The 14263-nt window shown below is 48.3% G+C and overlaps 1 protein-coding gene across 1 annotated transcript in view; it reads right to left on the reverse strand.

The window, feature by feature from the left end:
• The window catches only part of CDH23 (cadherin related 23), an 832275-nt gene that overhangs the window by 608366 nt on the left and 209646 nt on the right, over positions 1 to 14263 (reverse strand). The gene's annotated exons all lie outside the window — the stretch shown is intronic.

The following is a 14263-nucleotide window of genomic DNA, read 5'->3' on the forward strand; positions in this document are numbered from 1 at the left end:
ATCCCGCTGGAACAGGAATCGGAATTCCGATCGCAAAATTTACCCAATCGCCGATCGGAATCCAATCCCTCAACCCTACTCGCTAGCTTACAGTTCACCCTTATATTGTCTCATACATTTAAAAATCTTTTTGTAGAAAGTCATTCAGTGAACCTACTGATCTTTATAGTCCCGCTACAGTGTGTTAATGAATATTGCGATATTTTATCATACTGATTTTGCAGATTAATTATAAATCAGACAAGTATGTTAGAGCGCTTTTATTTTTTCATTCATGCTGAAGTTTGTCACAGCCATGTCCCTTTTATTGCGAAGATTTTACATTAAAAAAAAAATGTAACATTATAAAAACATTACTGATCTCGAATTACGGGCTGGAATCTCCTATCATCCCTTGTAGGCAAAACACTAGAGCTTTCTGAGCCGATTTGTAATTCATGGTAAATTGTATGGTACAGTATTCTCATATAGAAGAAACCAAAATATCTGTTGTTTGGAACTTTTCAAGGTGGTCAGGAATATTTTGTGAACATGCATACTGACTGTTTCCACAATTTTAGAATCAAAGACTATATAAGATTTTATGCTGTCTATATCTCGAGATCTCTTTCTATCTACATCTCTGTATCCAATTATCTATATCTCTCCATCCTATATCTATATATACTATATCTCTTTCGCTGTCTCCATTCATCTCTCTTTCTTTCTATACACATCCATCTATAAACAGGTTCTGTACAGACTAGCATTATGACTACATTTCATAAGATATGACAGCTATAAGTAATATTTCTTAATTAAAGATGAGCGAGTAGTATTCGATCGAGTAGGTATTCAATCAAATACTAAGGTATTCGATATATTCGTACTCGATCGAATACTACTAGCTATTCGCAGTAAATATTTGCTTCAGGGGGCGTGGCTTGGCCATGGAGGAGTGAGGACGCTCGTTGCCTCTGCTCCGTCTCTGGCCCTGGGTGAAAAGCTACTTTCTCGCTGACCGAAACTGCTTTACCTTACCTGATGATGGGGAAGAACCGTAGGCCTTCCCAGCGATCCTCTTCTACCCCTCCGGGACCTTCATCCATCGCCCGCTTCCTTCGGGTGCCGCGCAGTGAAGAGGTCTCCTCACCGGCCGGATCCAAGATGGCGCCCGCAACTGCGGCCGCTCCACGCGGCCGGCCTGCTGCATCGCCGACTCTCTCCCCGGCTGTCTCCGAAGATGCGGGCGGCTCCTCTCCGGTCCCCAGCGATGGTCTGGATGCTCTCCCGACCTGTGGCTCCCGTCCACCGACGCAGCTGCCCTGCAGTCCTGCGCTTCTCTCTCCTGGTGTGGGTGCCGATGGTCAGGTAGGCCAGGACTCTCCTCTGCCCTCCCTTCTGCCTGCACTTGGTCCAGACAGCTCCTGGCCATCCCTACCGCCTTCTCCTGCTGCCCCTCTGATGTCCCCTGCTCTGGAACCTTTGGCTGCTGCCCCCACGGCCCTAGTCTGGGGTGAGGACGGGTCTGCCTGGCTCCGCTCTGGGTCTTCCTCCTCACAGCCGGCCCTTGCATCCTCTCCGGGCCCCTCTGATGTGTCCATGGCTCCTAGGACAGTGCCCCTGAGTCAACTGGCCCCGGACTGTGACCAGCCTGTGGACTGTGGCCTATCCCCCTTGTCTGCTGCTCCCAGGGGTTCTGGCTCCCTCCCTATTGCTCCCTCTCAGTCTCTCCAGGGCCGTCCTGTGGTGTCTGCTTCCCTGCCGGTCCCTCCTGGATTACCCTCAGCTCCTTTGGATTGTGGGCCTCATTTTTGTATTGCTAATGACTCTGCTGGCTCCGGTGCTTCCCCTGCCTCCATTGCTGATACTCTTGTGGAGTTGCGCTGCCTTAGCGCCCACTTGGCGGCAGTCCCCACCAAGTCTGATATGGAGGATTATGTGGTGCGACTTGAGCAGTCTTACAAATCGGAACTCTCTGCTGTCCGTTCTTCTGTACAACAACTCGAAACCAAGGTGGATTCCCTTGAGGCGGCCTCTGCCTCTCACGAGACTCAGCTTTCCTCCCATGAGGCTACCATTGCTTCCCACACTCAGCAGCTGCGGTTTCTGTCTGATATGTTGGATGACCTGGAGAATCGCAATCGGTGTAATAACATTAGAGTGCGGGGCCTTCCTGAATCCGTTGAGTCACAACATTTGGATGCTACCTTGCGCACCATCTTCAATTTCTGTCTATTTTTTGGGACATTTGTGGGAGGGTTTCGGGACGTGTTTGACTTATGTCTTTTCCCCTTTTTCTTTGGGGGGGTTCCCATCCTTTCCACGGCATAGTCCTTTTGTTGGGTCCGCCCTCATTACTCCTTCTGTTTGGACGTAGACGCCCTAGGTGGCGTTGTGCGGACCCCTAATGTTCTAATTCGTTGGTCAGCGTTTTATTCTGTGTCAGTTTATTCATGATTTTGGTGTTTTCGCCTGGGGCCCTGGGGCGGGGTGCCGGCTTCTTTGTTTGGAAAAGCCCGTTTCCCACCGGGGTCTCCACGCTTTCTGTTTGCGTGGTCTTTGGCAACTCTTTTCTTTGCCGTTTCCCCACCCTTTTTTTTTGTGTGGAGTTCTTCCCTCCACCCCACTTAGTTGGTCTTGTTTGTCTTTTTTTCTCGTCTTTGGTGTCTCTTTTCCGTTTGTTTTTCTTCTCCTTTTCCTTTTCTCATTTGTTTTCCTTGATTGTTCTTCGTTTGTCCCTTAGTTGTCTCGTCCTTTTTCCTCCTCTTTTTTTTTTTCTTTGGCCATGTCCTCTATTAACTTTTGTACCCTTAATGCTAGGGGTCTCAATATCCCCCAAAAGCGTAATCAGATTTTGTATCAGTTGCATAAACAGCACTCACATGTTCTTGTTTTACAGGAAACCCATTTTAAGAAGGACCACGTCCCGGATATCCGCAGCCGTCACTTCCCTAAGTGGTTCCACAGCGTCAACCCAGTCGCTAAGTCCAAGGGAGTCTCGATTGCTATCCACCGTTCTTTGCAGCATGAGGTTCTGGACATCTGTATCGACCCCGAGGGTAGGTTCCTCTTCTTGAAATTGCGCACCGGTGGTATGATTCTCACCGTGGCTGGTTGCTACCTCCCGAATCAGGGTCAGTTGGCGTATTGTAGGTCCCTTATCCGCAGATTGGCAGACTTTAGTAAGGGGGTCGTGGTTTTGGGTGGTGATTTTAACTTTGTCCTGGACCCTCAGGTTGACTCCTCCCCCCCGCGCCCCTCCCACGCTCCCTCACAATTGCGCCACTTGTTGTCAGCCCTTCATAACTTCCAATTGGTTGATGTTTGGCGCATTCTAAACCCTCAGGGTCGAGATTATACCTATTTCTCCCCGGCTCATAACTCGCATAGTCGCATTGACTTTTTTCTGACTAGCCATCATGCCCTTTCATGGTCCCCGGTAGTTCGTATTGACTCGGTTCTGTGGTCGGACCATGCTCCTGTCCATTTGTCCCTGGACATTCCTGGCCTGTCACGGCGCCCTTTTAACTGGCGCTTGAATGAGGGCCTTTTGAAAGACATCCCATGTAAGGAGGCTGTCGGGGAGACCATTCGGAATTTTTGGCTCGATCACGCTCTTGATCCTACTTCTCTCCCTATGCAATGGGAGGCTATGAAGTGCGTGGTGAGGGGGGTTCTTATTCAACACGGCGCTCGTCTTAAGAGAGAGCGAGCCGTTGGGGTTACCGCCCTTTTAGACCGTATTCATGACCTCGAGCTGTCTCACAAACAGTCCAGCTCCCGTTCAACCTTTACGGAGCTTCTTAATGCGAGGGAGGAACTTCGCGCCCTCTTGGACGGAAAATATCTGCGCTTTAGGGACCGCGTTAAGAAACATTACTATGAGTTTGCTGATAAATGTGGTCATTCGCTGGCTCGTCGTCTTCATCCGCGAGATTCCTCTGCGTATGTTCCGCGCCTGCGTACTGGGTCGGGTGGTCTTGTTCATAATCCCACTGATATTGCTGCGGAGTTCCGCTCGTTTTATTCCAACTTGTACGATATTCACGGTCATTACGCGGATTTGGACCCGTCGGTGCTTAGAGACAAGATCCGACAGTATGTAGCCGACACTGCTCTTCCCTCTCTTTCTTGCTCTGACGCGGAAGCCCTTGAGTCGCCGTTTACGTTAGAGGAAGTCACCGCGGTAATCCAGTCTACACCTGCGGGTAAAGCGCCAGGACCGGACGGGTTCTCTGCTCGCTTTTATAAATGTTTCAGTTCCCTCCTTTCCCTGGATCTGGCGCGGGTGTTTAATAGTGTGGGGGATTCGTCTCCGTTCTCTGCGCAATCCTTGTCTGCTCTGATCACTGTGCTTCCTAAGCCTGGTAAGGATCCTGTATGCCCGGGGAGTTACCGGCCTATTTCCTTAATCAACATTGATGTGAAATTATATGCGAAATTGTTGGCGAATCGCCTCTCTTCCTTCATGCCCGCTTTGGTTCATAGTGATCAGGTCGGCTTCATTCCGGGTCGGGAAGCGCGTGATAACGTTTGCAGAACTGTTCTGGCCATCTCTATAGCCCGCTCCTCTAAGGTTCCTCTTTGTTTGCTCTCGATCGATGCCGAGAAGGCGTTCGATCGCATTCATTGGGGTTTTCTTCGGGAGACCCTTGCACAGATCGGGGTTGGCTCCGGTTTCCTGGGCAAGATTTTGGCTCTCTATGGAAATGCGTCGGTGCGGGTCCGGGTGAACGGAGTGATCTCGGATTTCTTTCCGGTCCGCAACGGTACCCGCCAAGGTTGCCCCCTCTCGCCTTTGCTCTTTGCTTTGGTGATGGAGCATCTGGCGGTGGCGTTGCGTCGTTGCCCCGATGTCCACGGTATACAGTTGGGATCCCGTATGGTTAAGGCGGCGCTATATGCGGACGATCTTCTGCTGTATGTCTCTGAACCACGGGTTTCGTTTCCGGCTGTCTTACGCGAATTCTCCCGCTTTGGTGCCCTTAGCAATTTTAAGGTCAATTTATCTAAGAGTGAGGCTCTTAATGTCTCACTTCCCCCTTCTGAGGCTGAGTTCCTAACTCGGTCTTTTCCGTTTCGGTGGCAATCCTCCTCCTTCAAATACTTGGGGATCCGCATTTCTCCTGATCCTGCTTCCCTGTTCCAACTTAATTATCTCCCGCTTTTGGATACTATTACCTCTGATCTACGTTCTTATGGAGCTTGTCTCCCTTCTTGGTTTAGCCGCATTCATGCCCTTAAGATGGATGTCCTCCCTCGGTTCCTGTACCTATTCCAGGCCTTACCCATCCCTCTCCCACGCGTTTTCTTAGCCAGGGTGCAGTCATTGTTTGGGAAGTTTGTGTGGGGTTCCTCTCGGAGCAGACTTGGGTTCAGTACTCTTGTCCGGTGTAAATATAGGGGTGGCGTTGGTCTCCCGGATGTGCGCCTTTACTATCGTGCCTCGGTTTTGCTTCATCTGTTCGATTGGCAGTTCCATCGCCATGATAAGCAGTGGGTTTCCATCGAATTTGATCTGATTTTGTCTTCGCTATCCTCTTGGCCATGGATCCCTCCGCACTTTCGTCCTAAATCCCCTGGCCTCTACGTTCTCCCTTCGCATTTTCTGAAAGTATGGGATCTGGTATGCTCTTCTGGCCGCTTGGCCCGTGTTCCGGGCCCCTTAACTCCCCTCTTTGACAACCCTATGTTCCCTCCCGGTTGCTCGGTTGACTGGTTCCTCTGCTGGGACCGAGTGGATTATACTTGTCTCCAGGAGGTGGCGGGTGATTCTCCGCTCCTTCCTTTCGCCCAGCTGTGTAGTTCTCATCCTGACCTGCGCCTCTCATGGTTGGAGTACGCTCAACTCCAGTCCTTTCTGAAGCAGTTTTCGCTCACTCCTCGCCTCTCTTCTCCTCCATTAGCCCTAGAGTCCTATATTGGGCGTCAGACCCCCCCCCCCTCGCGCCCTTTCGCTACTGTATGATGTTCTCCTATCGGATGTCACTGCGGAACTCCCTCCCTACGTCGCCGCTTGGAACGCCGACCTTCCTGTGGGTTTGTCATCTGCGAATTGGGACCGGTCCTTTTTGCTTTTTGCCCTCCCGTGTAGCACTCAGGAGAGGAATTATAAGATTCTGTCCCGGTGGTATAGGTGTCCAGTGCTTCTCCATAGGATTTTTCCCGCTGTTCCGGACTTTGTTGGTGCTGTGGCTCCGCTAGGGGTACTATGCTGCACATTTGGTGGGACTGTGACGTTCTGCGCCCCTTTTGGGACACGGTGTTTTCTTTGTATTCCAGGGTCAGTGGGCGCTCGGTGACTGTCTCTCCTCAGCTGGCACTTCTGTCGGTTATCCCTGGTAAGCTGTCGGAGATTAAGAAGGACCTCCTGGGGCACTTTCTTGTGGCCGCCAGGACCGTCATCCCAAGACACTGGCACAGCCCTACCCCTCCCTCCTTGATTGAGTTCCTCCAGGAATTCCTTCTTATTCAGCGGATGGAGACCTTGGTGGCGGAAGATTCCCCTGACTATTCCAAATTTGAACTTCGTTGGCGTCCCTGGGTTATGTTCCAGGAATCGTCGCCGCTGCTGCCTTCTATAATACCACCATTACCTCAGCCCTTGATTCTGTAGCCCCCTACACAAACTCCAGAGCCCGACCAACCAATAGACAACCCTGGCACACTGACCAGACTAAAAAACTGAGACGTGCCTCGCGGGTTGCAGAGCGCCTCTGGAAGAAAAGCCACTCCCAGGAGGACTTCCTCAGGTACAAAGAGGCAGTTCTCACATTTAAGAACACACTCACCGCCGCCAAGCAGGTCTACTTCACCACACTCATATCCGCACTCTCTCGCAACCCCAAACAACTATTCTCCACCTTCAACTCCCTCCTCCGTCCTCCCGCCCCCCCTCCGACATCACTTATCTCAGCTGACGACTTCGCCTCCTACTTCAAAACTAAAATTGACACCATCAGAGACGGTCTCACCCTACTCCCCCGACAATCCATCCACCCAACTACTCGCTGGTCCCCATCCCTGACCTGTTTCTCCTCCATCACTGATGAAAAACTCTCCTCTCTAATCTCCAAATCCCACCTCACCTCCTGTGCGCTCGACCCGATTCAATCACATCTCATCCCCAAGCTCACTGAAGTTATCACTCCAGCCCTAATCCATCTCTTCAATCTATCCCTAACCAATGGATCCTTCCCCTCAGCCTTCAAACACGCCACTGTCACTCCTATACTTAAGAAACCGTCCCTGGACCCGTCCTCTCCTGCCAACTATCGTCCCATCTCACTGCTCCCGTACGCCTCAAAACTTCTCGAGCAACACGTCCACTCAGAACTCTCCTCCTATCTCTCGTCCAACCTGCTCTTTGACAGACTTCAGTCAGGCTTCAGACCCCGGCACTCCACTGAAACTGCCCTAACAAAAGTCACTAACGACCTGCTAACCGCCAAAGCCAAGCACCATTACTCTGTCCTCCTCCTCCTCGACCTCTCCTCTGCCTTTGACACAGTTGACCACTCCCTCCTGTTAGAAATTCTCTCATCCCTTGGTATCTCAGACCTGGCCCATTCCTGGATCTCCTCATACCTCTCTGACTGCACATTCAGCGTCTCCCACTTGCACACCACCTCCTCACCACGCCCTCTCTCTGTAGGTGTCCCCCAAGGCTCCGTCCTAGGACCCCTCCTGTTCTCCATCTACACCCTTGGCCTGGGCCAACTCATAGAATCTCATGGCTTTCAGTACCACTGCTATGCCGACGACACCCAAATATACATCTCTGGACCAGACATTACCTCCCTGCTGGCCAGAGTTCCAGATTGTCTAGCGGCCGTAGCCTCCTTCCTCTCCTCCCGCTTTCTCAAACTCAACATGGAGAAAACAGAGTTTATCATCTTCAGCCCATCCTGTATGGCCCCTCCACCTGACCCATCTATCAAAGTTAATGGAACCCCACTTACCCCTGTCCCACAGGCCCGATGCCTTGGGGTTACCCTGGACTCTGACCTATCCTTCAAACCACATATTCAAACCCTCAACACCTCTTGTCGCCTCCAGCTCAAGAACATCCACCGAATCCGCTCCTTCCTCACCCCAGAAACTACCAAGATGCTCGTCCAGGCCCTCAATCTCCCGCTTAGACTACTGCAACACCCTTCTGCATGGACTCCCGGCAAACACCCTCGCCCCCCTCCAGTCCACCTTAAACTGTGCTGCTCGCTTAATCCACCTCACCCCCCGATCTTCATTGGCTGCTCCCCTCTGCCAGTCCCTCCACTGGTTACCCATAGCCCAGCGAATTGAGTTCAAGCTACTAACGCTAACATACAAAGCCATCCACAACCTGTCCCCTCCATATATCTCTGACCTCATCTCCCGCTACCTGCCCACACGTAACCTCAGATCCTCCAACGACCTCCTACTCCGCTCTGCCCTCATCCGCTCCTCACACAACCGTCTCCAAGACTTCTCCCGTGCATCCCCCATACTCTGGAACTCCTTACCACGACACATAAGACTGACCCCCACAATCACAGGATTCAAGAAGGCCCTGAAGACTCACCTATTCAGGAAGGCCTACAACCTCCAATAACACTATCACCGCACCGCCATCTGTACAGTCTCCCCCTCTCCTTCTGTCTCTACCCCCTTCCCTCATAGATTGTAAGCCCTCGCGGGCAGGGCCCTCTACCCCACTGTGCCAGCCGATCACTGTTAGTATGATATGTACCTGTATATTTTGTGAATTGTATGTAACCCCCAAATGTAAAGCACCATGGAATTAATGGTGCTATATAAATAAACAATAATAATAATAATAATAATAATAATAATAATAATAATAATCGTCTGCCTTCTCTACTGCCTTCGTATGTGTGTGACATGGCCGTTTGTTTTCTTCTCCTTTTCTTATTTCCTTCTTTTGCTTTCGTTGTGGTTCTTTTAGTCTTCGTCTCGTGTTGGTTTGTTTGTTCCTTGTCTATTCCTTTTCCCTTTTTTCCTTTTCTTGTTGAGCTATATTTGGTTTGTGCGGAGGGGGTCTTTTTGGCCTCCCAGCCTGCGGTCTTATATGCTTCTTCATTGTTGCTCGACTTCATCCTTGTTACTCGTTTTGTATCATATTGAAAAATCTTTAATAAAACCCGTTTAAGCATAAATATTTGCTTCAGAGCCAGCGTTGATTGGCCGAATGCTATACAGTGCATTCGGCAAATCAATGCTGGTTCTGCAGCAGGCTCGTCCTTGCTAGTCAGGAGAGCTGGAAGCTTGCCATTACAAGTGAGCTTACTTTTTCTCATAGGAATGAATAGACCAGCGTTGATTGACCAGCGTACAGCATTCGGCCAATCAACACTGGTTCTGCCAGAGGCTCGTCTGTGAGGAGGCGGAGTCTAAGATGAGACCACAACATACTCCATTGTGGTGTGATTTTAGACTCCGCCTCCTCACAGACGAGCCTCCGGCAAGCAAGCGTTGATTGGCCGAATGCTGTATGCTGGTCAATTCGAGAAAGAGAGCAAGCTGCCAGCTGTCTTGACTAGCAAGGACGAGCCTGCTGCAGAACCAGCGTTGATTGGCTGCAGGCTCATCTTTGCTAGCCGGGAGAGCTGGCAGCTTGTTGTTACGAGGGATCTGACTTTATCAGCGCAACAGCAAGCGCTGTGCAGTTAAAGCGCATGGTCACCATAGACTATAATGGGGTCCGTGTGATTTAACTGCACAGCGCTCCTCCTAAACACTCTCCTCCTGCTACTTGTGGACTTGGTGACTCTCCTTTAGTCGAATAGTGGTTTCCCCTGAAATGAGCATTTTTTCCCCACAGACTATAATGGATTTGATATTCGATCGAGTAGTCGAATATTGAGGCTCTACTCGAAACGAATCTCGAATATTTCACTGTTCAATCATTTCTATTCTTAATAGATCCAAACTAATCCTGATGGATCTTAACCCAGGCCAGCGTTCAAGCATTTTTGACCAGAAGAGCATTGGAATAGAGATGAGCGAACAGTAAAATGTTCTTGGTTCGATATTCGTTTTGAGTAGCCCCTCAATATTCCACTACTCGAATCGAATATTGAACCCTATTATAGTCCATGGGGGGAAATGCTCGTTTCAGGGTCCCCGCGGCGTCTTCTGGCTCGTCATTCACTCTGCCAGGCATCAGGCCTGGGCAGAGCCGAATGCGCATGCTTGCACTACAAGCGGACATGCGCAGTCGGCTCTGCCCAGGCCCGATGCCTGGCAGACTGAATGAAGAGCCGGAAGACGCCGCGGGGAAGCTGCACGGAGAAGACACAGCATTGATTGGCCGACTGTATAGCATTCGGCCAATCAATGCTGGTTCTGCATTGAACTTTTACATTCGAACAGCGAGTGGTACTCAATTGAGTATGAGTATTTCGAATACCGTAGTATTTGATCGAATACCTACTCGATCGAGTACTACTCGCTCATCTCTACATTGGAACTCTTGATAGACAAAGTGTAATAAAAATATGAGAAGACTCAGATCTACAAATGCTAAATGTTTTTCTTTTATTTTTTTTTTAAAACTCCAAATGCCGGTGCTATGGTCTGATAAACATCTAAATCTGGTAATTGCAGGTGGAGATTAGAAAGTTCTTAAGTGCAAGTTTTAAGCTATACGCTCAATTAACACAATCACACTTCTAGTTGACACTTCCTATACTAAAGCCTAGATCCACCAAGAACATCTGAATGCTTCATAAATTTATGTATATGCAGATTAGTGTTGAGCGAGTAGTATTCGATCGAGTACCTCTCTGAGATAGGAATGTGTGTAATCGACCTAACACCAAGGGGTTAAACGTATCGAATATTCAAAGCATTTAACCCCTTGGTGTTTGGCCAATTACACGCATTCCTATGCCGGAGAGGTATTCAAACGAATACTACTCGCTCAAAACTAATGCAGATATATGCACTTTGAACCAAAAGCATAACCTGATGCTCATGGGGCCCATGTTGAGGGACGGATCGAGGGCCGGGTGAGCCGGACTCAGCACCGCACCTCTAATGGGGGCGGCAGCCTGGGCAATTTTTTTTTTTTTGCTTTTTACTTTGAACCAGCGCAGGAGAGCTGCCACTCTCTGTGCGCTGGTTCAGACGTCTACGTATAAGCATAGGTGGTGTCATCATGCCGTCTATGCTGATACGTAGAAGTCTGGTATATTCTTAACGAATATATCTGTCTGAAAAGACCCCCGAGTATAAGAATAGAGCTTGAAGGGACCACTGTGGCCCCTGTAACCTCTATTATGCCCTACAGCGGCCCCCCTGTAACCTCTATTATGCCCCACAGTCTATTGTGCCACTGTGGGGCATAATACAGGCTGCAGGGGACACTGTGGGATGGATATATATATATATATATATATATATATATATATATATGGGTTGGTGCGTGGAGAAGTGAGGAATCAAAGATGTCTGTGCTTCAAACTTTACAGTCAAGTCACAGCTGAAAGAAGTGGCCATGGCGGTCCAAAGGGAAGAGACGGGAAATGTGGGAAGACATCTCCTGTGAATATTACTACATTGTATTTATTGTACTGTCAGAATATAATGGCAGAAAATATGAATCGCATTCGAAAAACGCGGTAAGTAGGGCCCCACCAAAGTCAATTGCCCAGGGCCCTGCAAAGCCTGGACCCGCCACTGCCCACGTTACCATGTGCTATTGTTATGTAGTGAAGTCTTTGTGCCCCATGGGCCTCCAATACCCACCTCTGCACCTCATATAGTTACACCTCTACTTCGCACCATCCTTTGTTGCATGCTTAGCCAGCCTTTCTTAGGCCCCGTTCACACGGGATGGCGTATTTTGGTCCTGATTCTGATGTGGGAAGCTGCATCAGAATAGGACCAAAATGCGCCTGACACTACTGTCGCAGCTTCACGCTCCAGAATGGGCCCAAATGAATGTGCCTAACCAGGAGGGTCCTACCGTAAGGTGGACGTCGGGGCTGAATCAGCTGCGGAACCCGTCTGAAGAAAGGGCAGCTCGCTTCTTTTTTCCGTGAGTGGGAACATACCGCTCACAGAAAAAAAGGAAGCTAGTGGTCTACATAGACCTCTATTGTGAGGGGGCGGATTCTGACATGGATTCAGTACCAAAATCTGCCCCCTCTTGCCCCGTGTTAATGAGCCCTGAGGTTATATTTTTTAGTCATTGTGTAGCAATATTAATGCATCTCAAAAATATAACAACATATATAAAGAGTCATAGTAAACTTACGAGCACAAACATTTTTGCACCCATCATCTCTTATCCATTCTAATTTCTCTATGACAATTCCAAAGTCTAGAATTCATCAGTCTCGTTTGTTTGATTCGTTTAAATAAACAATTTGTTTTTCTAAGCAAAATGTTTAGCAATAATAAAATAAAATTTTCATCATAAAGTGACCCGAGCAAACCCTTATTAACAAGTTTATGGGGTTTTTTTGCCACATAGAATGCTTGTTTTCATCATAATAATGGAAGGTAGTTCTTTAGAGAACTAAAATGCTAAGATTGTAATAGAATGACATTTAGAGTGCAAATCATAGACCATTTTTCAAATTCCATGGCCAATTTACAGAATGTCGTAGTCACATCTGCTGGGTATTGATAACATGTTTTGTTTGCAATTGCAGTGATCTGGAACACAAATATTTAATTTATTTTATGCTAACGTCTTTTGTATTGCATATACACAATCATCTAGTAGAACATAAACAATAAAGACTAATAAAACTAAAACAGAATCAATGGCTTTGGGTGTAGCCATTTCATTAAATAATACAATACTACTTACTTCTACTGTCTCAGTCTTTTCTGATCTGATAAATCCTTGGTAAAGAGGGTTTGAAAACCAAACCACATTTCTACACAAATAGTACATTGTCAACCTAAAATTACAGAACTTTTAAGAGGAGCTCTTGAACTAATAAAAGCTGTTGCAGTGTAAAAGATTTATTTAATATACATTGTATGAGCTTATCCTACTGTTCTTAAATATGTTTCGAAATCTCAATTATGCAGAAGTTTCCTTCAAGTCAGACTGCAACAAAATGACTACAGACTATGTAGCTGGTATTACTGTGCCCCTATGGGTCTCTTAGGCACCGTTACCGCAACCCAGATGGAGGAGACCAGGAGGATGGGGGGTTATAGTGGTGGATGATGTGCCATCCGGCACCACAACGGATGGGGGTGGTAGTAGTAGTTTCCCCCGGGGCGCTTCCAGTTGGAGAGGAGACCTCTCCACTGAGCCAGTGTGATGTTGGTCGGAAGGGTCCTGACAGTAATGCAGGCATGACAAAGGAGTCCAGAGGTGTTTTGCAATAGGTAACAGTTCATTGAGCAATTAAAACAGAAGTAAACAGCAGCTTCCAAATGGGGGTAGTAATACACTAGGCAGTCTTGGTTATAGGCGGGTGCCCAGGGGTATTACAGGCTCTAAGATGGTGTTCTCCACTACTCCTACTCTTGTGCTTCTCCCAGATAAGGATGCTGGGGATAGTGGTTGAGCTGGAGACCCGACAGGGATCCAGTTACCTGTATACCAGGCCTGAATTTATTCTTCCTGTCAAGGTCCTCTCCTGTTCCTCCTGGCATGACACAGAAAGTCCAATACTGCAGACAGCAGCAACTTCCTGTCTCTAGTTGAGCCTGGGGCAGAAGATAATCCTTCTTGAGGCTATATGGTTAACTGTTGAGCCTCAGTCCAGGGCTGGGTGCACAGATGCTCTGTAACACCAACTACTCTGAAGCTGAACTGAAGACCAATAGACATCATGGAGAATACAGTCACCTAGAACCCTTCCCAGTGGCCTGTGACTGACCAGAGCTGAACCACGGCAAAAGTTTGAACAATGTGGGGGAAAATAACAATGGAAAGCTACAAAATAGTAACATATAACATAGAACATAAAGGACGGGATATACCAACATAACCCAGAGGTACAATAGACAAACAGTAAAAGCAGTAGCACTTTGAGATGCTGCATCATGCACATAACAAAAACCATGTTGCACTTTGGCCAGGTTTCCTGGTCTGAATCCAGTCAGGAGACCAAGAATCCTTGCATCATAGTGATCCACAATGTTAGGAATACCTGATTACAAACAGATCTACTAATCGTACTATATACAGTGAACGTTGCAGTAGACAAAGACTCCCAGCATCACAGTTTACTGACTAGGTTTGGGAATTCCAGCTGTTGAACGGACCAGATTATCTAGATCACAATCCCGTGTGCATGGGCATAAG

Source organism: Leptodactylus fuscus, chromosome 10, assembly GCF_031893055.1.
Source record: "Leptodactylus fuscus isolate aLepFus1 chromosome 10, aLepFus1.hap2, whole genome shotgun sequence".
Classification (NCBI taxonomy): domain Eukaryota; kingdom Metazoa; phylum Chordata; class Amphibia; order Anura; family Leptodactylidae; genus Leptodactylus; species Leptodactylus fuscus.